At 40.0% G+C, this 27,985-nt stretch overlaps 1 protein-coding gene across 3 annotated transcripts in view; it reads right to left on the reverse strand.

Moving 5' to 3' along the window:
* The window catches only part of STARD3NL (STARD3 N-terminal like), a 183,978-nt gene that overhangs the window by 138,877 nt on the left and 17,116 nt on the right, over nucleotides 1-27,985 (reverse strand). Inside the window, exon 2 of one of the 3 annotated variants that reach the window (XM_085607456.1) lies at nucleotides 11,242-11,332. The exons of 1 other annotated variant lie outside the window; for it this stretch is intronic. The gene's annotated coding sequence lies outside the window, so the exon portion shown is untranslated. Of the gene's footprint in view, nucleotides 1-11,134; nucleotides 11,333-27,985 lie in introns of all 3 variants that reach the window. One more of the 3 variants, XM_085607457.1, reaches the window with a different exon arrangement.

Consider the following 27,985-nt stretch of genomic DNA (forward strand, 5'->3'; position numbering starts at 1 on the left):
GTTGTGTTAGTGCTTTGCTGCGCCCGTTTGACTTACAATGTGCTTTCTCTTTCCACAAACTCCATGTTTGTGTTCCTTTATTTTGAGATGCTTTTAGTATTACTGTTTTGTGACTTAAAGAACATTAAGGAAATGTTACTGTGAAAGAACCACAACCACACACACACAACCACACAACCACACACACACAACCACCCACAACCACACACACACACACAACCACCCACACAACACACACAACCACACACACACACACAACCACTCCCACACAACCACACCCACAACCACACAACCACACATACAACCACACACAACCACACACACACAACCACACACACCCACACTCACAACCGCACCCACAACCACACCAGCACACACACACACAACCACCCACACACAACCACACCCAACCACACAACCACACAACCACACAACCACACCCAACCACACAACCGCACCCAACCACACAACCACCCACACACAACCACCCACACACACACAACCACACATGCACCCGCACCCACAACCACACACGCACCCGCACCCACAACCACACCCACAACCGCACCCACAACCACACCACCACACACACACCCACACACAACCACACCCAACCACACCCACACCCACACAAAACCACACAACCACACACACAACCACACACACACAACCACAACAAGCATTGGCATAGCCAATAGGTCTCGCCTTTGGGACCTTATAAGTGTTTAGCCATGCAACAATTGATGTGGTTGCACCAAGGATATTGTGCTGCATAACTAAATACTTAGAAGGTCCCAAAAGCGAGACCTATTGGCTATGCCAATGCTTGTTTATTTTTATTCTTATTTTCACTTTCCAAATGTATTAGTTCTTCCTTTTCAGCCATTCAAACACGCTAATGACAGCAGGCACATACCGACCCCCCTAATCCCACACCCCACCCCTGCCTGGATGAGTAGATGCTACCTATGTGCTTCCTCAACTGCAGCCCGTGTCAACCTGATGGGAACCAAAAAACTGTTCCATCGGGAGCTGCCATTTTGCTTCAGATGACGCGGACTAGTTGTGGCGCCGATCTGCAACACAGAAGCAAGTACACATAGCCCTCGCACTCGCTTTTCAGCCCCCATTATATAACAAAAGAACCACGTGACAAAGGAAGGTAACATTCAGCCCACAGTGTAGTTCCTTAGGTTATTCAGCTCAGGGGGCACCTTGATTCAGTGAGTATGGCATAGCTGATGTTTGTCCACATGGCAGGACAATTTCTTTATGTGCTCAATTTTGATTGCCCTGATATGCTTATATACTCACAGACTGTGACTACAGGCTTACTTTGCCACCAGAGGACCTATGGAACAAAACCTTTGCTTTATTTATGTATGTAGTGGCTTCCTTTTTATATTGTTAAGCATGTTGTTTGCAAAGTGGGTTCAAATCACAGGGATTATCAATATTCCTAAAAGATGTGTTCACCTAAACACCTCATTAAGCATCCCCTTCTAAGCCTACATGGATTTGTATTCACTTTGAGGTGTTTTGAGAGCTATTTTGCACAGTGCGCTTCACCTATCTGGCTGGTTGAAGCACACTGTTACCTTCATATCTGCCATAACCTATAGCAGGCTACTTTATCCTTATATATTGCAGGTTGACAGAAATTAACACCAAGTAGGTGATAAATATATTTAGAAGCATGCAGAGTGTGTGAAGTCACTTTGCGTCAATTATGTTATCGGATCATCAGGAGTGGAATCGGGGAGTTCGTTCATTGGTCCTGAAGAAAAGCCATAGTGGACGGGAGGAGCTCTATGATGAAGCATGCCACCAAGGGGCAACCCTGGTGGGTGCGAGTTATACAAACAAGCCTTGCGCTTTGTCCCACCCTGCAGGAGGTTAGCACACACTACAAAGACGGGCTCTTTTTGCCCTATAAGCCAGCCTGTAGTACCACCCTGGCAATAACTTAAGATGACTTGCCTACTAGTTTAGCTCCGCTTATGGCCCAAGATTGTGGCACCTCAATCAGCTCAACACCAGACTTGCTCCTGCTATCCTGCACACACCACAACAAAACTAAAGAAGAATTTCTTTAAGGAGCAACTCTGTCACTGTAAGTAAAGCCTGCACATTTCAACTCTCTCATATGCATGCATGGCCTTAGTCACCTTTATGGATCTTTGTTCCTGCCTTCCATTACCTTCTCCCACCTTCTTTTCTCTCTGCTCAAATGAACTTATCGAGCACATCACTTACATCACCTAGGACATTTAGTCTAATACATGGCAACTGTTGCAATACTTGTTTATCTCCTTCAACAATATACTGCTTATGAAACGTACACTGCACTGCTGCTTCATGAAGATAGGTTTGCGCTCAACAACTAACCAAAAAAATACTAATAAAAAGAAATGGTGTAGCTTGTGTTCTTATAGTGCTTTTCAAGCTTGCAAACTGAACTCTCCAGGATAAATGTGGGGTAATGCAATGTCCAGTAAGAAAGGACACAACTGAGTCTTGGGGGTGCTTTCATCCAGCCCATGAGGCCCCTGGAGTAAAGCTCGCAGAAGCAGCAGAGAACAGTTAAAGGGACATGCATCTCTCTATAGACCAGCACCCATTACTGCTATGACATTGCCCCCCCCCCCCCCCCAGAGTGAATTCCAGTTTTTTACCTCCGTGGATTGGAGAGACAAAGAGAGGAGGAGATTAGCACAGGAGCAAAACCATACTCAAGGTTCTCGGACTGTGGTCCACAACCTGCATGCACTGGGTGAAAGTCTTGAACTCCTGCCATCATAAGGGAAGGAATAGACATATTTCTAGGCCAGCACTGAAGGATGTCAGTGGAAGGCGCTTTGGGCACGAATCACTGATCTGCTGGCTGGAAAAATCTGCTGTAGATGGCCACTGCCATGTTTGGAACAGAGCCTGCCCTCTGATGGTCTTAATGGCTGAGTTGTATTGGCCTATAAATGGAGCAAAGGATAAAATGAAAATACGACATTTACACTCGGAATTAAGTTGTTCTACTCTTAGGACTTTAATTGCATTATGTGCATTGTATTTGGCCTGCATGTCATTTATAGTGCTTTGGATAAAAGTGTTTCAATAATAAAAATAATAGTTATCCACGGTTAATAGAGGTAAAAACAATACCCCATGTGCAGAGGACATGTCCAAAGTAGCAAGAACCTTAAAGAGCTTTCATTGGACGATAATTTCTAAGTTGCATTTCTGTTCACTTCCTAGAAATTGAACATTATGTCAGGAATGGACATCAGTAAACTAAGAAGGCTCTCTTTTTTATCTTCCTCATTTGCTGTTCATGGTGATTGTTCATAGGGACAGCCATAATGAACACATTCCTCATTTAAACCAAATATTTTTAGCATGTGCCATAAGGTATAGAGGAGAACCTCAAGGGCAGATACAATTATCGTCAAAACAATAATGAATTAGCCTAATTTACCCCAAGATGGAGTAGCATGGGCAAGAATTAAAATGATGCTCCTTCAGATCACAGAACTGGAATTGAAAGGGGAAATAAAAGCAAAAGAGAACTAATTAAATACCCTAGTGGAATAGAATCAAATAATGTAGATTGAGCTGCAAAAAAAACACTGATGAGTGCACATCCAATGAGCTGCTGGCTTTCAGGCAGGCTGTGCATGCTGAATTTAGGTTGAGCAATGCGTCTTCACTGGTACAAGTCAATCACATTAGTAAAGTTATTTTCTCCTTCTCCCTATCCAGGTACCTTTTTGCACTGGCTATCCTCCTGCTGCCACTTCCACTGTGACTTTTTCTATCCTTGCCCTGCAAGAGTTTGGAACATCCAACATGGTGCTAAGAGAAAAATCAGGACTTTATAACATTTTTGCCCAGGAAATGAGCAGGTATTTCCCCAGGTCTCTGTTACTGATACCGGACGTACTAGTGATGACAAGAGGGAATGGGATGGAGGGGTGGAATCCAGCCCATTACCAACTAGGCACTGACAGCCCAATATAAAATAAGGAATTACTAGAGGAATCTGTAATTCCGTATCTGGTTCCCCGTTAATTCCTCATTATGGCCCAGATTTTCATCCAGAGAATTCAGCAGTCAAAATATCTGGGTGACAGTAAACAGATCTGCGGTGTTCTCCAAGATCTCATGATTCCGATGAGGCAGGTAGCTGGGCCCCACATTATTCTTCTCATATTATGAAATAAAGGATCTCAATCCCACTTTCAAAGTGTGTACCCTAAAATCCAGTTTACTCCACCCCGATGTGTGTTTACCATGCTTCCATTTTGGATACAGATCCCTTCATCTTATCATTGCTCCAATCTTAATACCAGTCAGTTCTGCTTCTAAACTGGAGCACAAAATGTTTATGCAGAAGCAGGATTCCTGGATCTGCAACTGCGGCCGTCAGTATATTTGCGTTGAAGAGGTAAGGTTCCTTGAAAGCTATTACCCTGAAACGTTTTGTGCACAGTAGGAAATCTAAAAGCAATACTTCACAACCTACAATTAAAAAGGTGAGTTGTTTTAAGAAACCCGTTTAGCAAGTCAGGCGAAAGAGCCTAGATGTGGTAAGGAAACTGTTCCATGAGCAAGGCAGCAATGCTGATAACATTTGTTTCTCTTTTATAGGCAAGTGTAACAGAATTTTAGAATGGATTGAAGAAGGGGGTGTTCAAGAAGTGGGTTTGGAGGGAGGCGGACATATTTTGGTGAACTTCCATTCTATTTCATAGAGAGGATTACTAATGCAGGCTAACCACTAGTAGGATAAACTAGAAAGACATTTGCACATCCACTGAATATTTCAGGATTTGGCATGCTGCCACATTTACATTTGATTTAATAAAGTGAATTAAATGCTGATGACTCGCAACTTTCATAGACATATGGCCACATGCTCCCTTATAAAATGACGATCTGTGCCCTCAATCGTTTTAGAGTTCCTGATTCCCTTGATCCAAATGCTGTGAGAAACATTTATCCGTTTTATACCATACTCCCTTCTGCACTGAGCTCTACTGAAAATATGGAATACAAGTAGCGAACAATCCTTGTTGCTAAGAACTCCGGTTCAGAGCCATATTCTTGTCTTTATGCTGGGGAGTATGAGCGTCCTTGTGTATCCGCTTTCTAAGAGTGCATCTGGGCTCAGGTGCACAGCAACCAGTCTGAATATAGTTAAATGATATCGAAGTTTAAAAGCTACAATCGCTACCCTTTTGATACTAGCTCTGCAAATCCAGACCAGTAAGATCTAGTCAGATCCGATCAGAGTGTGTCTCAGATGGTCTATGTTGATCTATTGCCTTGCTAAGAAAGAAACCACCCCTGTAAAAGACCTTACTGTAGCGAACCAAATACCACTTTTAAAGTGTTCCTGCCTACCTTTGGATAGTTTAGCGTTGACGACTCACCTATTTAAAGAACACTACATGACAATGTATTAACCATCTACAACCCAGCTTTCTCTCCTATTACTCGTTGATGTTATGTTCATCCTGCTTGTCTCTGTCTATGTTCAGTGCTTCACTCCCTTTTGGCTAGGATTGAGCTATAGAAATACCATGTACATACATACATAGATAAGAGATCTATTTTCGAGAGGATTTTGGAGAGGAAATGGTCATTGTTAAACAACGCAAAAAAGAAATCCAGTTGCAATAATAAACGATTTATGATATTTACGATAAGGAGAAAAGTTGCTAATTTTCTTAACAAACCGTCATAAACAAAAAAGGGTAAATGCAGCAAATGAGTTTCTCAAGTTCAGTGTTATGAAACGGGGCCAACCATTTATGTGGAACACTGTGGAAAGCACTGTTTTCTCTAGGGAATGGTGGCAAGTTCTTGACAAAATTACTGCTCTATAATCCACATTAATCTCAAACTTTCCCCAGGACAACTGAAAAGAGTTACATAGACCACCAAATGTACAAGTTCAGAAAGGACGGAACAAAATAACTATTCCCACTTAGTTATTTTGGGGGCCTTAGTGCTGTCTATAGGGAAATGCAGCAGGTGTAGGTCGAACAGGTCTGCCATGGTCTGACATATAAGAAAGAATTTGCAGTGATGGTCTTTTGTGGAAATGATTTGTCTCTAGATAAGGCAACGGATCAACATAGGCCAATGGAGACATACTCTGGATTAGATATATATTCAAGCTGGATGCTGTGTACCTAGGTCCAGTATTACACTCAGCATGTAGATACACAAAGAATCGCATATTACCTCAGCCTATAGACAGGCATGTTGCTCAGAACAAGGGTTCTTAGCTACAAGGACTGTTCACTTCTGGTATTCCACAGCTTCAGTTCTTTGACACTTGTTACCAAACAGAACTTCGACACTAGGTAGGCAGGGTACCAGCATTATACAGAGTGCCACGCCGTCTCTGGGAGCATAGCTCTGTGCAGAAGGGTCTTTGGTACAAAAGGGACAATAACTCTTTACAGCATTTGAATGCAGGGATTCAGATATTCTAAAAGGAAATGATTGTACAGATAGGCATTTTATAAGGGAATATGGGGCCATTGTTGCCAATGAAAGTTTGGAGTCGGTAGCTTTTAAGACACTTTATTAAATCAACTATAACATTTGCAGCACCCTAAAACCTGAAATGTTCACTGGAAGTGCAAGTCTTTTGTTTCTAGTTCATCCAACCAGTGGGCAGCCTTCATCAGACATTCAATCTATGGAACAGAATGGAAGGTCATCAGTATACACATGACTCCCTCCAAGCCCGACCACTTTAACACCAGTGTCTTCAATCAATTCTAAAAAGCGATTATATTTGCTTATGAAAAATAAAAAGGGTTATCAACAAATCCGTTACTTGCTCCAAGAACAGTCATCTCACCACTTCCAGCTTGAGCCCCTTTAAACAATTTACTACACCGGTCTATGTAAGAAAAGGGAAGGTTTCAGAATACTTCTGCCTGCCTCCTTGACCAACAGTGAACAGATGGTGAAACTCTCTTTTAAAGCTTATCCCCAATCCCCATTCTAGGAAATCTGTTTCCTATACATAGGACTAATCCTTGATGGAACACTCACCCTGGCCAAAAGGCTCCGGGTGAATCAGTGTCTTGTAGCACTTCTGTTAACTTACACATCCTTTGTGTTCCTCTCCTGCTCTTTTGTAAGTGCTCCATGGTCACAATACTTTGCGGGTTGGCCGTGTGCCTGTGTTATATGTCCATCAGAAACCAACATGTACAGTGATAATTTTAGTTTGATGCCATGTTGGGTGCACTCACTCAGCAAAGCGGTCCAGGGGTGGTGTACTTTTGTTCACTGGAACTTGCATCACAGAAGCCCACTACCAGGTCCAGCACCATGGGGTCTGTTTTGCTATATCACATTCAATGCTCTAACCCTTTTAATTCGATTTTGAACAGTCTGGTTCATCAATCCAAAAACTGTCTTGAGCAGGCATGCACCCTGTCTCCCACAATTGTGACATCAGCAAATCCTGAAATTATGTTTCTGAACAGTACAAATCCAATATAATATGCTCCCTTAATCCAAAAATGGAACAATCTCTATTTTGTGACCTGTGCACTCCCCTTTCTTTCTCCACACCCCCTCTTACTTGAAACCCTAACTACAAGGGGACAGGCTCCCCGAAGTTTCACTATGCTCTTCTTTGGTGTGTCAATGCAGACTATACAACAATAGTCCAGAAAAGGCACCACTTGTGCTCTTATGAGTTTAATGTTCTGGTTGATTTGCAATAAGAATAGGACCTTTCTGAACCGTGTGAGTCATAAATGTGTGATCTTTATAACTGTTATGATCTGCTTACTGAAGGAAAGTTCAGATTCATACCAAATATATATGTTTTCTTTACCACACTAGTAAAGGGAGGCAGCTCGGTAGTCGACCAGCAAGGAGGCCCATGATGCATGACCAGTTATCAAGACTGTGGTTTTTAACCCATTTAAGCATAGACAATTTTCCTTCATCTAGAAGTAGATGTACCTTGAGCACTAAGTGATTTTGGAATCCTGCCCTGGGCTGTTCTCTGTATGGATATAAAGCTTTGTGTCGTCAACATACATCTGAACTGCAGCTGGCACTGTGTGAACATACCTGCCACAGGCTGCATGTTATTTGTACTCCACATGCAATAATCTACAAAATGAAGTGGTGTGGCCAATTACCATAGTTCAATTCAGCGTGACAGTGCCCCATGTACGTTTGTACCTCTGTTCTACGCCAGTTGCATGCAAGTCCCAACAGTAGTTTGTGGTCCACACTATGATGAGCAGCTAAATGCACAGGCATGACAAATAGCATCTTAGCAAGGGTGTCATATACTTTAATGCAAGCTAGGAAAATTGCTCACCCTGCTCTGCATTTGGGTAGCAACTGAAAGTCTGTTTTACGGTGCACTGGCTCAATACGTTCATGGGTAGAGATGCCACTGCACCTGCCATACAATGGCAGATATGCCCAGGAATACAAGTAAATATGTTAAAGTGTCTTCACTCATTCAAAATTTGGAGGAGCATTACTCCAACACCGGACTGGCGTATCTCTTCTACAATGGTGGGAAGGAGAACGCATCACCCCCATTTAATGTGGTGTACGGTAAGGCGTTTCTCTATGAGGAATTTTTTCACGTTATCTTTCATCTATCTCTATGAATTCACCCTGGAAAAATGATTTGTGACATGAATTTATGAAAATGACAAAAGTGTGTTAGATTACTACGTTAAAGAAAAACACACAAATGAAGTTTGATTAAGATATTGCATCGTAAAAGCATGCAGAATGTTAGACGTAAGTTTCTGATGACACTTAACCACTAATAAGCTAATGTAAAGTTTAACAAATATATTGATATAGGTTGTCTTTATGTATAGATGAACGTAACAAACAAACGATAACATAGAAATTTCTATACAAGAATAAAACTGAATATGTATTAGCAAAACGGTAAATAACACAAAAATGTGTAATGTGAGCACTGAAATTGATGAGAAAATTAGAAGCTATTATAATTTGTGTTCTGTAAAGGTTTATTTTAAATGTGCTTTTCAAATCCTTGAATGATGTATTAATCTAGTTTGTGCAAAGAGACTTGCAAATTATTTGCAAAATAATAATGACGTTTTAAAAAACATTTTTAGGGGTACCTTATACATACATGATGTAATTGCAAATCATTAATCTGCCTAACTGAAGAACTAATGCATTGTTTTCAATAATGTGTGATTCATATTTTAGCACTAATTCATCGTGCACAAGCTGTGTCTCATGAAGGCCTCAAAATTTTCTTTACTTTCCTAGTATGAACTTATGAACTGAATAGTCTGAAGCCTACGGGAACCTTTTGTAAAGTTTCTACTTGTGCTCCATACACTCAATAATTCCTTTAACATTTGTAGCTTGCAACAAAATTGTTACTTCCTAGAGCATATGCTTGGGAGAGGACTGACAAAGGATGAATACATGAACTCGCCTTCTTCCTAAATGTCACAACCAATCATATGACTAAAGTACAGTGGTCCTAAGGAAAATGCAAAGTAATGGATTACTAAATTCTTCCGGATATGTATACTTTTACCTACCACATCATCTCATCCTACTGAAACTGACCAATGGGACAGAGTGGTCCGACAAATTTGGTGATGTCACAGGGTGTAAACTTGAAATCGATGGAGTATAGTTGCCTGAACAGGGGCGGTTCCTATCTTGTCCATCTTCCCTCTACCCACCTTGCGGTACAGAGACTAGCGATTTGGACTCCCAGAAACAACACGAACTGTGACAAAATACTAAGTTTGCTGCCAGCTGGTATGCTTGGGTGGTGGAATCTTTCCGGCTGGAAGGTTTCCGACAAATAGCTGTGACATTGACCTTGCAGTACGGACATGTGCAGACAATCCTGTCCATGAACTGGAACTGGTCATTCGGTGATTTACTGAACTTTCATCAATAGGGTTTGTATAAGAGATAATTGACTTCCTATAAACTCACTTCCTTAGGATAAAATCTCCCTTGGCTGAGGAAGATAGCTTATTAAATCTTTTCAAATTCTTAAAATTAGATTTGTATGCTAATCGTTTGAAATTTGATACAAATGCAATTTGAGATAAAATTCTCTGATTCTGTTTCATTATTTGTTGTGGCCAATTAGTCTGTTTTAAAATTAGCTGGCCTAGAAATAGAATTATCTGGGAAATTCCATCAGTAATAAATGAAATGTTAACAAATATCTTATTCCAGGTCCTTTTATGAAAATTGTTCATCCCCTAAGTATCCTAGTCCCTTTCAGCACAGAACAAGATCCATTGGAGGACCTAAGAGATTTAGTATGGTAGCTTAGGTTATTTTGAGGTTAAGAGTAACAAGATCAATTTAAATAATTTATAAGCACCAGCACGTTTAAGCACAAGTTCATGGTCAACACAATCATAAGCAGCCAACTGCACAAGCAGGACAAATAGTGTCTTAGCAAGGGTGTCATATGCTTCAATGCAAGCTAGGAAAATTGCTCACCCTGCTCTGCATTTGGGTAGTAACTGAAAGGCTTTATTACGGTGCACTGGCTCAACGCGTTCATGGGCTGAGATGCCAATGCACCTGCCATAGATATGCCCAGGTATACAAGTGAATATGTTAAAGTGTTTTCACCCATTCAAAATTTGTAGGAGCATTACTCCAGCACAGGGCTGGAGTAACTCTTCTACCATGGTGGGAAGGAGCACGCATCACCCCCACTTAATGCGGTGTATAGAAAAGCGTTTCTCTACGAGGAAAAATGTTTTCACAAAGACAAAGATTTTCTTTAGTTTTAATGTCTATGTGCACAAGTGTGGGCATTCCCTATGCGCTGTTAAAGAGGAAATGGAAACAAAAGTTTAAAATCACGCATTTCCAAAGGAGTCCAGACGCCTGCCACAACTTTCCATGCTGATTCCAATAGGAATTGGTGAATTCTGAACACTAAATTTGCACCTGCACATAGAAGTACATTGGATGTGAAGATTTACAGCTCTTTTGCAACTAGGGCCCGATATATTTACAGAATAATTAGTTACGTTCAAATATTAAGTACTAAAAACACAACACTGGTACAACACTCAACATATAGTAATAGTACAATTACCCAGTGATTGCGCTTTGAGAGGGGTTAATCTCGAGTGAGGTCAATGAACATAATCATTGCAGCTGTAAATAATACAATATTAAACTAGGGGCCCTGGTTAGACATACTATAAAATGAATGCAACGTTCTAATGTCCATGGAGTTCGAAGCTTCATAAAGTTCCAATGACTGTAAATCTCAGAATGCAAGTAGCACGACCTGCAAGCAGAAAAGAAAAAGCAGTAACGTAGTAAATTACAGATGCACTATCTGGAGTTTGCAAACAGGTATTGTTCAGGAAAATCAGACATGAACACTAATTCAAAATGGAAGATCATAAAATATTCCTGGTGAAACAAAATACTTTGCATCATTTAGGTTACTTAGAGATGTTTTCAAACTTGTTTGAGAAAAGTTAATATTACAAACAGCAAATACAACAGTCCCAACTTTAACTGCAATGCAAGGGGACAATATCTCAGAGTTTGTACACGTATGGAGGTATGGAGGAGGTACGGCAATTTTGGTGTGCACACAGGTATGACTTCCTAAGACCACAGGTGGCTCAGTGCAGACCACTAAAGTCTTGGGATTAAGATACCAGGCTACCCAACAGGGTCACCAGAAATGTGCCAATAGGGACTACAGATAAAATGTATTAGATACTAAACGTTGATGCAAAGAGAGGTGTGCTCACCTGTCAGAGTCGCCTCCATTTCAACTACATAATAAAGGTCGATTCACTGGGCAGCCTATCTATGTCACTGGTGCGGTGGTGAAGGCTCTAGCAGATGACCACAAACTTCGGTGTCCAACAATCTCACATTCAAAGGAGCCTGTCTTCGTGTATACGGGCGGGTCTCTGTACCTGCCAAACTCCTTGGGGCTGACTGCGGACTTCAGTGCTGTAAACTTCCACCCAATCAGATTGAGGTCAGGTTTTACTCCAGGAGTTTGGAATAATAGAGGCTTCTACTTAGGCTTGCACCTCAGATGCTTCTGTGATGTGAAACTATGTGTATTCCGTGTACAACAACTGAAACACATCTACAGTAGAAAGAAGTATGGTATGTGTGTGTGTGTATATACATATATATGATTATGTGATCAAGGGCACTGGATGCCCGAAACGCGTCGTGAGGAACAATAGGCGATGTTATAAGAAAATAAATCACCTGTGATTGACAAGCTCTCGTGTGGGACGTTGCATTTCTTGTTCGCCGTTCGGAGGTACAGGAAGGTGTGTGATATATATATATATATCCATATCCCAATTATCTCAATTCAGTGATATGGCCTGGGACTCATCGCAATTATATATGATGAGGTGCAGATAGATTTTTAAAAAAAACATTTTTATACTGCATGTTATTTATTTGAGTATTTGTTCAAATATTTATGGTGATTTTATAAATATTTACCTAATATTTATTATATATAGATGTTTATTTATATATTTATATATTTATAGGCGTGTAAATGTGTTTATACATATATTTGTGCACAGAAAGAATTGCCATTCAACAACACACATTCAACAACGCAGAGAGATAACCCAATTCCTTACATGTAGCACTACTTTTGTTATATATGTCATCGAATGTCCCTGTAACCTATACTATATAGGCAGTACTACCCTTATGGATAAGAAAAGGATATTGGAACATAAGCGGGCGATTAACAACAAAGACCCCAAATATCCTGTGGCGCGCCATTTTCAGGAGAGACATTACTCAGATTCTTCTCTTCTGAAGTATTTCATTCTGGAACAAGTTCTCATAGATCACAGAGGTGGGAATAGAACATTGAAACTCAGACAGAAAGAGTCCAGATATATCATTGATCTACAAACTAAAGCCCCATGGGGTATGAATCAGGACGAGGAAATGTCGATCCACTTAAAAAAAGACTGAAAGTATAATATTACTACATCTATGTGGATGTTTCAGTTCATAGTGGACCCTTTTCACTTTGGACTATCGGGCTCGAATACTTGCAGTTTGTACTACATAATAATGTGATTTTCATTCCATGTTTTTATAGTCTCTCTTCTAATCTCTGCTATTTTACTTAAACTCCCAAGTAATTTCATTGTTCAATTTTAATCTGATGCATTGATAATTCTGCAAACTTTCGTTTTCTAATCCATGCATATCATGATTTTTTACAGGAGAGAAGGAAGGTACCTACCCACTCCACTGGTTACCTAACCTTTTCTTCAATGTCACTTTATCACCATCACGTCAGTATTGGGCACTGCATTGCGACTGAAGACTCCTATGATGGGCACGATTCTACTACAGGATAAGTGGTTTTTGGGCTAGATATTGTACTTTTATCTACATTGACCTTACATTCCCTCTCAGTGCACCTTTTCTGATTTCTGTATACTAAGTTCCGTTATGTTATATCCAGCCCCAAGCCTAGACTGATCACTTTAGAGGCTCAGTTCCCTCATGAGCACTATGCTTCGACACATACTCTTCAGTAACACCGAAGTTTGTTCTTTCAGTACATGTCTACAGGCACTATGCTTAGACCTACTATACAAGTACTGTTGGCATTTCTCATGCTCTGCACATACTGGGGTTTGGTAATTCAGGGAGGTATTTCGGAAACAAGCACTATGCCTATATTATTTTGGTACGTTATGTTCTAATTACCGTCTGACACGGACCTGCTCTACACTGAGCTATTGCACGCTGAGGGAGGGAATTGCAGATGTCCTCACGCCACATTAGATACATATGGGACGAAACGATACACTGGGCTGTATACAAACACTGAGTGGTTTCATTTTGATTCAATTTTGTCCTGTGTACACAGCAATCCCATAGGTTGCAGGCTTCGACGATCATGTCCTTGTATACATATACGACTTCGAGGCGCACTTATTTTTGTATACACTTTATTGACAATTGCCTTTGAGAAAACGAGTAACTGTGACGTACATTATGTGATTATATTTCAGTTTAACAATATGTTTATTGCACATAGGATCTTCTTATGCTGCGAGCCTTGATAATTATGTCTTTTGATACAAAGATGATGTATAATAGCATTTAACTTTGGCTCATCAATAATTTTTTGTATACATACTTTATTGACAATTACCCGGGCAACTCGTGAGCATTACGATGGTGTAACTCATGCATTAGCTTGTTGTGTACGCTGAGCACATATGTTATGTTGCTTCATAGCCTCCTTATTTTCGTCCCATTTGGAATGTTTACTTTGTATTCTGTCATGTGCATTATACTTTTATCGTTGACCTTTGCAAGATGGCGGCCATTTCCAGTCCTGTTTCTATTATGACTGTCATGGTTGTGTGTCCGCTGTATTTAGTCGCGAGCTGCCCTATGTTGCACTATCTTCATGTGAGCAAGGCTGCGGACGCAGTCGAAACGCGTCATGAAATAAACCTGATCACTTCTACTTTTGGTCGTGTTATTTACCTGCCTGAGAGCGTACTGAACTTTGGTTATTTTGGAGATAATTTGCCGGTTGCTTCGCCGGCGTGTACGCCACCTTCCATGGGGCTGGCTGTCCAGAAGGAGCGGATGTATTTTGGGTATATATATATATATCCATATCCCAATTATCTCAATTCAGTGATATGGCCTGGGACTCATCGCAATTATATATGATGAGGTGCAGATAGATTTTTAAAAAAAACATTTTTATACTGCATGATGTTATTTATTTGAGTATTTGTTCAAATATTTATGGTGATTTTATAAATATTTACCTAATATTTATTATATATAGATGTTTATTTATATATTTATAGGCGTGTAAATGTGTTTATACATATATTTGTGCACAGAAAGAATTGCCATTCAACAACACACATGGAGTATAAAGCAATAGTTTGGTCAATTATTGTGTCAAGTAAAAAACAAAACCCGATTTTGGTTCTTATCAAATTGTATGTATACAATGTATTAATAAGTGGTTCTAATACCTATCTCTGCCGTGGGAATTATCCCGGTATAAAAGAGGAACCATGACTGAAATGTATGAATGCCGAACAGTATTTTTAAATGTGATTTAACACATAGCATCTTTTGCACGAAAATCACGTGGTGTATGTTTGCCCAATCACAATGAGCAACATAAAACGAAATAAGTGTAAACCTTTAAAATGAAATGCCTTTGGTAGAACTGCGTCATGTGATCAAGTCCCCAAGGAGGGATGAAACGCGTTATGGCTGCCGTTTGTCTGTGAGATTCTGTGAATAAAACAAACGGGTATTGAATATGAATCCTGTGGTCAGTGCTCTTTCTGCTCTGCTCCAGTTAAGGGAACCACAAGAAAGAAGAGTACACTCAGATATAAGAAGACAGGTTCGACTCCTCCTGTGTTTCACACGGACCCCTCTATGATACAGGCTCAATTGCTGCAAAGGAGCTGTCGCCCGGCAACGAGCGTTCAAACAAAATTCGGAAGGATTATCAGTAACAGAGACCCCCAACGGAACTTTAGAAACGCAAGAGCGAAAGTTGGACACCCGGCAGAAGCACAAAGGTAAGCGAGGGGCACGTCGGAGGACACGACTGACGCAGGACCGGTGTTTTGAGGGGTAAAGACTTGCTCAGATAAATACAGTTCCGAGTTGGTTGTAGAGTGATTCAAGCTGGGTGGAAAATTGGCTGTGTGACAGAGCGGTGTCAGGAGATTACTCTATCCAGCCATAAAACCGCCAGCAACCACCTTTAGTTATTAGGATCAAAGTGAAAATCACAGGCAATATGATGGCAGCGGACGCACTCAGAGAAAGGGAGGAAGCAGCGGCGGCAATGTTTAGGGACGATAATGTACCTGCAAAAGACTACATTACCCAGAAACCACCAGCAATTGGTAAAAATGCAGGGATAAAGGATAAATGCAAACAGTTAGAAAAACTAATGAGAACGGAGCAGAAACGATGGTGGGAAGCCAAGTCGCTGCAACGTTATATAGACGTGGGAAGGGTTCCCCGCGGGTTAAGAATACTCATTGCTCCCAGTTATGAAGCGCCCGATCGCGAAATGATGCGCGAATGGGCAGAAACGAACTTGGAGTCTTCACGAAAATTACTTTTTATCCTTGTAAAATATGCAGAGAAAGACTGCATTAAACTGGCGGAGGAAATTGACACAATAACTAAAGAACTGGAAAAAATGGACCAACAAGAGGAAATTGAGAAACTAAAAGTCGATATGAGAAACCAATTAAAAAAAGAAGAGGATGTGATAAGGGAGCGCAAAGCTTATAAGTTCCACAGAGATGGATGTGACTACGAGTATGGTAGAATCTTCACTATTGCCCGGAAATTCGACTCATTAAAAGCTGACAACAAGAAAGCGAAACAAGGTGCAGAGGGTGAAAACCAACACCCAGATCTAACGTCAGCATCAGAGGGAAGTTCTACAGTGGAAAGCGGGTCAGAGGCAGAGACCCGCAACAAAGCAAAACAATCAACATCCCGCAGACACGCTCTAACAGAAGAAGTGGATGTTTTTATGTATGGAGCGCCTACAATCGCTCAGTTTTTGGAAACAACAGGCCGGCGAAAATCGAGGGCAAGTAAAAAACGGACAGAGAGAAGAAAAGCCAAAGGAAGAAGGGACAAACAAAAAACACCAAAAGAAACAGCGGAGGAGGTATTGATAAAAATAGATTATACCTATACAGATGAAACCAGTGAAATGCCAGTGGTCAATTTGACTGATATAACTCTTAACACTGCGGAAAAACAACTACTGGCTTTAGGACTCTCCTTCTGTCCTGAAAGCTCATTCAACTATTCAAAATCCAGGATTGATATATATAAAAGTGTCGGAAAATTGAAACTTAGAAAATTTCACACACAATCGAAAAAAGCAACAAATACTGAAATATCTTCCATAACAAGTAATTCATCAACACAGGAAAAAGAAATGGACCCCAACACAAATCAGGAGTCACAAGAACTGATAAATGCTCTCTATGACTTAGTACAAGAAGGCAATCAGGCAAGTGGAACCGTGGATGAATGCACAGAAAGCAATTCAACTATATCAGGCATAATATGTAAGACGCCCTTTAAACCACCATCTTCATTCTATCCACTGATGACAAAGGACACGATCGATATGTTCCAAGATCAAGTCATCACCGATCTAAAAAGCTTGAACAAAATGACACATAAAGGGGCAAAAAAAGTCAAGAAGAATATAAAAGAACTCCAATGCCATCAATTAATGACCAAAATTAAAAACAACAAAGAAATAGTGGTGAGAAACGCCGACAAAGGGGGGAACGTGGTATTGTGGAAAAGAGAAAACTACATTAAGGAAGCAATGAGCCATTTAGAGGACAAATCCTGCTATGGAAATAGCAATAAAATAACCTGGAATGCAATACAATCATCATTCCGAGTGAAAATATTGGCTTGGCGAGAAAATGGCCTACTAACAACTGAGGAATATAAATATTTGTGGACAGCAAATCCAACAATCCCAATATTGTACTTTATACCAAAAGTACATAAGGACAAAACAAACCCATTAGGAAGGCCAATTATATCAGCCCAAAACAGTATATTTGAAAATACTTCCAAATATGTGGACTTCTTTTTACAAGAACATGTTCAAAACATAGCCTCCTATATTAAAGACAGGAGACTTCTTGACAAAAATTAAAAATTTCCAATGGCATGATGATTATTGTTTAATCACTCTAGATGTAACCTCACTTTATACATCCATCAAGCACAATGATGGACTACGAGCCTTGAAGTACTACTTGGCAAAGAAAGGAACCCCATATGCAGAACATAACAAAATGGTTGTCAACATGGTTGAATTGTGTTTGATGAATAACATCTTCATGTTCCAAAATATAATGTATCAACAATTGCGTGGGATGGTGATGGGGGCCAGCTTCTCCCCCAGCTGCGCGTGTTTACACATGGGCTGGGGGGAGGAGCAGGTCCTCATGGGCAAATACACGGAAACACTAACAAATCATGTAAAATGTTGGTGGAGGTTCATTGATGACCTGTTTCTGGTGTGGCGTGGTACAGAAAAGGAAGCAAAAGAGTTTACTGATTCCCTTAACAAAAACGATTTAAATCTGTACTTCACAGCCAATATGAGTATAACCGATGTCGTATTCTTGGACGTTGAGGTATGGAATTGTGGAAACCAGATTACACAGAAAGCCTACGGCGGGAAATGCAATCTTACATGCCAGTAGTGCACATCCCAATCATTTAATACAAAGCATTCCTTATGGCGAACTACTGCGCATAAAACGCATATGCAGTAACTGTGAAGCCTTAGAGTCAGCACAACAGGAATGTATCAGTAGATTTAGAGCCCGAGGATACAGCAAAAAATGTCTAGAAAAGGCTCTTACCAAATGCAATCTAACTGATAGGGAAAACACATTGGATAAGAAATCAGAGCAAACCACCCCTAATGAAACTTCAAGTGATTTTAGATTTATTCTAGACTATAAACGACAGCAACTAGCAGTAAGAAAAATTATCAACAAAAATTGGTATCTCATAAAACATGACCCCATTATAGGGAAATCGGTCCCTAAAAAACCAACCATAACATATAGGAGGGGAGCATCTATGAGAGATTTGCTAGTTGAAAATGACCCATGTGGTATGCCAGCAAAGGGATCTTGGTTGGCGCAAAGACAAGGATTTCATAGATGCAAGGTCTGTAAAGCATGTCAACATGGGGTTTGCACCACCAACTACTCTACTCCTTTTGGTGGACCCAATAAAGAAATCACTAAGGCTTTAAACTGTAAAAACAGATCCTGTGGTGTATGTGTTGGAGTGCCCGTGCAAATTAAGATACATTGGAAGTACCATCTTACCGGGGCATAAACAGGTGCTCCAACACATACGAGCCATTAAAAACCATGATCAGGCGTATCCAGTAGCGCGTCACTTTCAGGATAAATATGAAGGCAATCCTAAAGACCTCAACTATTTCCTCATCGATTCTGTTCCGAGTAACAAAAGAGGAGGTGATAGGGAAAAATCCCTTAGATTATTAGAGATGCATTATATCCTAAATCTAGACAGCAAACACCCCAACGGACTGAATAGTTCGGAGGAGCTACATGCAAGTTTATGAACGCCATGGTGAATGCCCTAATTCAAAATTGGTCAGTCAAGTTTTGTCCACCAGTAACTGTAAGAGAAAAAAACTTTCAAAAAATAAAAGATGATAATACCAGCTTAGATCGCACATAAAACGCATAAAAGATTAAAAAGAACAAAAATCCGCCTATAAGTATTTATACAGCATATTAAAGTAAGTCTCTCCCTTAAGTCTTTTTAAACTACCATATTTTTTAACCTGGCACAATTTGCACAACCTTTTCAAAAATTCCCCTCCCCGCCTCCCCTTCCCCCTCTTTCTCGTTTATGTGTCTCGGCACAAATACTTTTCTGCACAAACACAATTATAATTAATGAGGATAAACAATGCCGGTCATAATCAGTTATAATTAGGGCTCCCGGTTTTCCGTATTTACGGATTTATACATATAAATACAGACGGAAATCGATATTTCCTTTGTCTGTATTTATATTTATAAACGGTAAAATACGAGTAAATGTTGCCGCGCTAGTCTCCCGCCTCCCGATTCCTGCAAGCAAAAACCCGATGCCTCTGGGTTTCAGCTGACAGGGCAGTATTGTGTAATGTGCTAATTCTTCCAGCAATAGTCGGAGTGGCGATGCAGGGGCTCTAGAAGGGGTGAACAACCAACAAAGCCCCATTAACAAGCGAATGCCCCATTAACAAGCGAATGGTCTTTTAAAGACCTGTGAAGTGCTCGGGGGCGGCTGTGTGTAAGCTGTTTCAGCCCGGGCTGCCACAAACGTGGGGGGGGGGGGGGGGGGGAGGTACGCCCTGCCAGCAACCTGCCAGGCCAGTGCACAACTCTTGCATTCCCCTGCCACTCAGAAGAGCTGGCGAGCGGGTGGCCCTTGCCGCAGTAAAGCTACAGACAAATGTGCACAGAAAGTAGAAATTGAAATAAATAGAAGGCTTTTTCCGAAGAAAAGGCTTTTTGGTTGTTTTGCAAAAAAGCCAGTGATGATGTGAAAAATAAAAGAGAATGAGACATGAAATAAGTATATAACGACTTGCAATTTCACCTTCCATACAAACACAAATGTAAGAGCCTGTTTATTTGTAAGAAGTGTTATAAAGTGCTACAGCACTTCAGATCATTAGCCAAAAGATAACATTGAGATGAGATCGTAAAGCATCTTCAGTGCCCCAGGCAACCTGCTATAGTGAGATTAAGCATGGCCTCCCATGTCAAAAGCCAATTACCACTCCAGGCATAGGATTACAGCTTTGAATTGGTAAAATACCAATCAAGCCAACCTGAAATGAGCAAAAGCTTTTGCTCATTTCAGGAGTGGTAATTGGCTTTTGTCATTTTACAGCTCGGCAAGGACAGCACTGTGCTAGTCCTATGCTTAAAGACTTTGCTGTACAAATGGCAAAAGACTTTGTCCTTTTCTATCTCGGCGTGGATGGCACTGTGCTAATCCTATGCTTAAAGATTTTGATAGAAAAACAGACATTTGAGGTGAGCAGATCTAGAGTGTCGCTGGTGTTGAGAGTGCTCCATACAGGAGCTGCTTTCCACCTAAACTTGAGAACTACCCAGAGTTCTCTGCTTCTTTTTTGCATAATTTATTCGTCACTCTATGCCTGGAAGGGTATTTCTTTGAGATATATATATATATATATATATATATCAAATTCAACAGCGTTGCTCCTTCTGAAGTTCAAGCCCAATTGGAGGGGTGGCGCGGATGGTCGGTTTATGAATGCGATAAACCTCCCTTTTTGTTGATTTACTCAGACGTTTCCCTGGTGTTAATTTTGCTCCACAAGCGCGTTTGGAACTCCGGTTTTGGGAATATATAGATATATATATATATATAAGTGTAAGCATGTAATATGGTCCCATACTGCCAAAGAAGGGTTAGGGTGACATCATAAACCATGAGACCGAACCCTGAGATGGCAATATGGGACCATATCACAAATCATCCCCACTATGTATTTTTTTGTATTACATGTTTATGTTGGGGTAGTTACCTCGAAAAAGCTGTTTTCTGCAAATTGCAGCTAACAATGACCACTAACTGGAATTAGAATGTTTAGGTCTTGTTTGTGTTTCTTTAATAAATTGTTAATAATATATTAGGCGATGTTGACGGTCAATGGTTTAGGCGATTCTGTGGCTAGAATGTTTACCACACAATTACTGCATTTGCCACATAACTTGCAAATTTCATAAAACAAATTCTATCTCAAATGGTCAATGCTGACAATGTGACACATCATTTGCATGTGTTCCTGTACAATTTAGAAAACCCTTGCTGCATAATTCGGCCATCTATGCTGCATAATCTTAGTAGCCCTGACAATGTTAAAGTTCTGCAGACTGGTTTGGTGCTATCATTATGATGATGACATCTGGATTTCACAGGCAACCATGACATATTTCCCATATTTCACGGTTTTGTGCATTATTTATGTTTTTTTAAACCAGTGCATTTTGTAATAAACACCAATGCGTGTAATTTACACTGGGAGGCCGTCAACAGGTTTCCTGGGTGCAGATGGGTTTCCCAAAACTATGGATCAGTTGCCACCAGTCAGGGCTCAATTGAGGAGGATAAGGGACAGCTATCCTCTTAGGGTAAGTGTGGGAAGACCAATGGGGTCTTCCCTCCGAGGACTTACACTACAGGTAACCTGGAGACATTACACCTAAGGTTGGTGGTGGAGGTGGTCACTAGAGGCTCTGTAAAATGTCAAAAAAGCAAAAGGCAAAGGAAACAAAATTGTCAAACATAAAAAAAAAAAAGAGTGCCCAGCAGTCCATGCACACCAGCATTGGCACTGAAGTAAACTACTTTTCTGGCAGTCGTGCACTTGCGATAAGGCAAAACGCCATCACAGTGCAAAACAGCCAGATGATGAAGTGGGTTGACTCACTGCTCCATACTTTAAGCGGTGGTGGGCAGAAGCAAAATGTGAATGACCCCTGCTCAGACCGATAGAAGAAGAGGGCTGACTAATTGACACTGTATATTTGGATATATATTTTGATTGCAACTTTTTGGAGAAAACAAAAGGCTAACGAAACAGCTAAGTGGTCTCTGCGATATTACTAAGAATTGGCAAAGCCTGCTTGTTAGGTATTAAAAAACAATTTAAAAGCCCAAGAACAGAAAGCAGAAACCTAAATGATTTACTATGGGTTTTGCATGACCATCTAGCATACCGAGATAACAGCCCAGTTTAGGTGGGATCTTTTTACGATTCTGTGTTAACTAAATTCCAGACAGCATTATAGAGGCCAATTTTTCTTCTATTGTAGCTTGAGACCATTATTACTGAAGCATCTACTGTGAATGGAATGTTCATCGCGGTCATTATTCTTGCACAGTGAAGTTGGCGAGAATAAAATATATATATGTAAAGAAAGATTATAGACAACTTGCTTTATTTGTCTCTAATATGCATGGTACCAGAGAGCAGCATAATGTTACGTCAATGTCCATCTTCAATAAAGATTTCCAGGTCTTTATGAATCAGATGTCTAAGTAGATTAATCTAACCACATCAATATGTGTGAATCTTTCTATCAACATTTTTCCCAGAGATTGGCCTGTAGCTACAACAGAACTTCCAGTACACCTCAATTTTAATAATGACTGAAAGGCTGGAGTTCTTCATATCACTTGAGTTGATATTCAGATTATATATTTCTTATAGAGTGGTATGAGCTGTTACCTGAAATTCACTGGCAGATATTTGCATTGAAGTGATTTAATTCTTGTTCTAATCTCCCATCCGTGTGATCATTGATGCCCAGTGATGGAAACTACTGAATCGGAAAACCTTTCAACATGAAATATCTATTGGCTCCTTACTATAATACGGTGATTTGTAAAGATTTTGGGTCTTTAGTTGCAGCACTCATATCTTGTCTTTATTCTATAATGCTCCTTGAGCCGTGCTGCTATGAAAAGGTTTACACTTCCACAATTAATGTAATACCCTTTGGTACGCCATGCTAAATCTAACTTGGATATGCATTGCTTGTTATATCCTCACTTCATTTATTTCAGCTGATTTCAAACTCTTACTTTTTTATCATTAGACAACTCCTGCTCACTCAGGTAAATGACATCTCAAATTATGCATATGATAATCAATGTGCCCTATCTGTCATTTAAAGGATTTCTATGGAACGATGGGATCTATTGCAAAATTTATACCCAAGCAATATTAAATTTCACACCTTATAATTTAAGCCTCTTTTTTGTAGGATTATAGTCGCTGCGGTTGATGATGATTCAGTAATGCACAGACCAAAAACATCTTTAGGTTAATATTTAAGACCCTTCTGTATAACCATAACATATTGTTATACTTGACAGATGTATGTTTAATTGTTCAAGTTTCTGCTTAAATTATATTCATTGACCATGTCAATTTTAAATTCTTTGCTTAACTAGATTCTTTCTGTCTTATCTTTTAAAGTTGCCTTTGACATACGCATTCTAATTTTGAACTAGGGTCACACCTATAAACAATATCAGATCCTCACCCAAAAAACTCCATGTGTTATGGAACAAAAAACCAAAACAAATCTGATTTAGTTTTACTATAAAGTTACAGTGGTTCATTCATGGCGCTATCAGAACCTTAAAAGAATACAATGTAGAAAAATATGTTCTTAAACAAAAGATAGAAAATATCCAATTCCAAACTCTCCCAATCACAAAAAGGAATGCCTATGGAGAATATGAATACATTAGCAACGTTTCCACTGCTCAGCCTAATTCTAGCCATGTTCCAGGATAAGCTTTTAATTCTCAAAACCGCAATGAAATCAAGACAAATTGAAAACTCTCATTACCCATTACATATCAGGCCTGTTCACGAACATACATTAGAATGCACTATCGGCCTGATTCATATAGTTGTGGAGCGAATGGAGATAATTTACATATATTTCTTACTTGGATTTCTGACTTTTTGTCATATTCACAAAGTTTTTTTTTCACCATGCAGGTCCTATAAGTACGTAGCAGGTGTAACTTTCTACCACTGTATCTGGTGTAATAACCCACATCAGTTGGATGTTCTACTATGGAAAATCTGCCTGTTTTGGCTTAGTATAAAAGTGCCTTTATACCATGTTTTTAAAAAAAATATATGGGGTATCTGTGATTTATTTGCTATCAGAAATACACACGTATCCCACTTTATGCAGGTTTAAGCTTCCCATTTAGAGCGTCACTCTTAATTAGGCACAAAAACTTGCTTGCCTAAAAAACATTCTTCTGAGTCAATGACAACTTTTTACACCCGATTTAAGGTTCCAGGCACAGTTTTGGTACTTGTTGTACATCCGTTTTCTGTGCGGTTTTGATCTCCACTTACCACAGTCTAAAAGCTGCAGGATACGTGAATTTTGAAACCTTAAAGAGGCGGCACTGTTTGAGCTCGCAGTGTAATGGGCGCAACAGTAAAATGGGTGTAAAAACTATCAAAATCCAAAACCCTTCTTTGAGTGTGCAAATAATATGTATGAGGATTAACTGATAACGTTTTTTGAATAGCCACAAAGTAATAATCTGAATGTGCAGACATATTTTGCATGACCACATCCGTCTAAACCTCTTTACTCAGCCTTTTCAACCACTTGTCTAGACTTACTGAAAATGAAAAATTATCTTAGGAAGCAGACTTTTACGCCATGGGTAGCAGGCTTTTGCTCAGAACCCTTCTTCCCTCATTCTTTTTCATTAAAACCAGACCTTACTAGTTTTGCAAATGCTGTGTTTTTTGTATGGCTGCCCACCATAGTCTTATAAGTTGCGTTGCTTCTGAACTCATAACTAATGGTAGATTGTGCCACAAGCAAGAAGGATAAATGCTCAGGGAGATAGTGTTTCATATATGGCTTCCTTTCACAGCTAGCCCTAGGAAACTTTGTGTAAGCTTGAGGGAGCTCTAACTTATCCCAGTATGGCAAGGTCTCTTCACTGAGTATTACTTCTTCCAAAAGACCAGAGCCGCCTAGGAGGATTAGGGAGAGGATGCAGGGGTGGGCAAATGTTTTTAAAAGTAGACAGTAGGTGATGAGGGGAGAGAAAAGGGGTCCAATGTTATAAGAGACCGCCACCTAACCACTTTGCATTTCAAGGGTGAAGAAAAAATATCTTTCACAAAGAATATTTTTCACAAGTTTTAACATACCGCTAATTTGAGAACCACTGTACACGTCACTCAATTAATGCAAATGATTTATATGCGGGGAAAGATGTTGATAAAGAGATTGTCTGTGAATAGAATAGAGAGTGTTGAGTCCATGGTGAGAGTAAGAGTGTGTTTTTTGGGTATGTCTCGGTTTGCCAGAAGAACTACAGATTTAAATATAGACAGCTGGGGTGATTATCCAGTAAGAAGCATTTGTTTTAAATAGACCGTAGGGGTGGCAGGTAAATGACATCACTCCACTGCCGCATGATTAAGCTACTGGTGAAGATTGACGACCATTCTGCAAGGAGCATAATCGGTGCTCTGGTGAACACTTTTATTAACAAATCAAACTGTGCAGTAGAGGAACTTACCACAGTATCTATAACATCAATCTGTGCAGCAATAAAGACGTTTTAACGGCAGCCCAGCGAACACTGATGTTTCCAAGTGTGTTCTTCGCCTCATCGTTCGTTTGGGTAAGAATATTTGCATTCACACCATGTATACAGAGGATGTGTGTGGTTTGACGGGCAAATAAGGAACAAGGAATAGGTTTGTGGTAGAAAATGTGCCAGTAGTAACAAACCGACCTCCAGCTGACAAGAAAATTACACTATGAAAACCTACACAACAATGTCCCAGCCAGCACATAAATGCAAACTAATTTTAAGTTTTGTGTCTTAAATCTCTTTGTTTAGTGCGCAAACTTTTAGACGCGAAGAAGAAATTACGTTTTGTCAAATGCATTTTCCAAGTCTGCATTAGAAGAAAAATTCTGTGTTTTCTGGGGACTCAAACGGTGTATCGGATTTTCCAAACTCAGCCACTTCCTGTTAAATAACAGCCGAGAGCAGTGTTGTCATTTACCGCATTTAACTGTGGAAAGTATCGGTACAGGTCACTTGAAACAATGACATGTAAAGCCTGCACTCGTTTCTGGGTAGTTTAACGCGGACAAGGAAGCAAATAAAGGTGTGTAAAGAAACGAACACCCTCGGTTGAAATTTGCAAGATTAAGTTTATTGACACTGAAATGCTAAAGAACACATGTAAAAAGAAAACACCAGAAGAGCGGAAGAACTGCAGGGCACAAGAGAAATTGATTCGTACAATTTTTTGCTAACCCTATAACACACATGCCAACATTTTAGAAGGGGAAAGTGGGAGATTACCCCAAAAAAAATCAAGAGAATGTATATCCCCCATTCACTTCTATTGAAGGAACGGCAATTTCAGGCGGGAGACAGCCAAAAAGAAGCCATTTTTGGCTCACAAAATCGGGAGTCTTCTCCTGAATCTGTTCTATTGGCATGTGTGCTATTGGATGATCTGTGCAGCGGATGCGTGTACGGAGTCCACAAAACCAACAGAATAGAAGAAGTTCAACAAGATTTCTGCTGCGGCTACTTACAAACACTTGTCAAATAAAAAATGAAAAATGAGCATCCACAAAAATTGGAAGATTCTCAATACCAGGGATCAGACACTTGCATCCAATCTCTGCATTCAGTTGGGGTCAAAACTTGAAAGACAAACATGTTTCCGTCTACCTAACACTGCAAAAAGGTTGCGCCCTACGAAACACCACAGTGGATCCTGAACCCGGTTCAGGAAGACAGTCCATGCACCAATTATTAATTATTATTATTAATTTAATTTATAATGCAAGCAAATCACCCCAGGAGGGGTATCTCAGCGCTACTGTGATGTTTACGAACAACCAAACCTTCAGCTTGGCCTAGGCCCGCAAGCTCCATATATACATAACAAACCGATTAAATGCAATTCAACATGTCCAACGCATAATTACCTGACCCACTGAGAAGTGATATATAGGACAGGAAGGGTGGATGCCAGAATAATGATCCAGAAAATTACCATCAAGACAGGCAAACTCTTTATGCTAATGACAGGACATTTTACTAGCACAATACAGATACTGTTCTATGTACAATAGTAGGAGAGGTCTAGAGATTCCATAGAGAAGATAATGAACTAGTACACTTCCAAAGTAACACCAACTTATCCAGGGGTAACAGGCATGCAAATGTTGGGTCAGCAATGACTATGGTTAACACAACCTTGAAAACAAGTTATAAAACGAACAGTGAATTACTCTGTAACGATAAAGTAGTGCGTCTCAACCAATGATAATGAGATCGTTTCATGATCTGATGAGCTACATTTCCCTAATTTCACTGATTCTGAGGATTGCTCCACTATTATTTCCTTATAAAATCGGTTTATTGAAAGGTTAGAATCGTAAACCACAGCATGAGGACATAGAACAGGCCTTGCATTAGTATACGTTTTGCATTGCAGGCTACACAAGTATGGTAGCAACGCAACAATAGACCCACCACCATTTCAAAGTAAACCCTTTGAAAACTGAATTTCTATTGATCCCACCACTGTTCAACACAGAACAAACCTGAATGGATGCATTCAACATTCTAGATTGTCACCCATCTTTCAATGACTACACCAAATCACTGGGGTTTATGCTGGATAGGAATCTCAACCTCCAAATCCACACAACCGCCTTAGCAAAAGGAACACAATTCCAAA

Source organism: Triturus cristatus, chromosome 5_2, assembly GCF_964204655.1.
Source record: "Triturus cristatus chromosome 5_2, aTriCri1.1, whole genome shotgun sequence".
Classification (NCBI taxonomy): domain Eukaryota; kingdom Metazoa; phylum Chordata; class Amphibia; order Caudata; family Salamandridae; genus Triturus; species Triturus cristatus.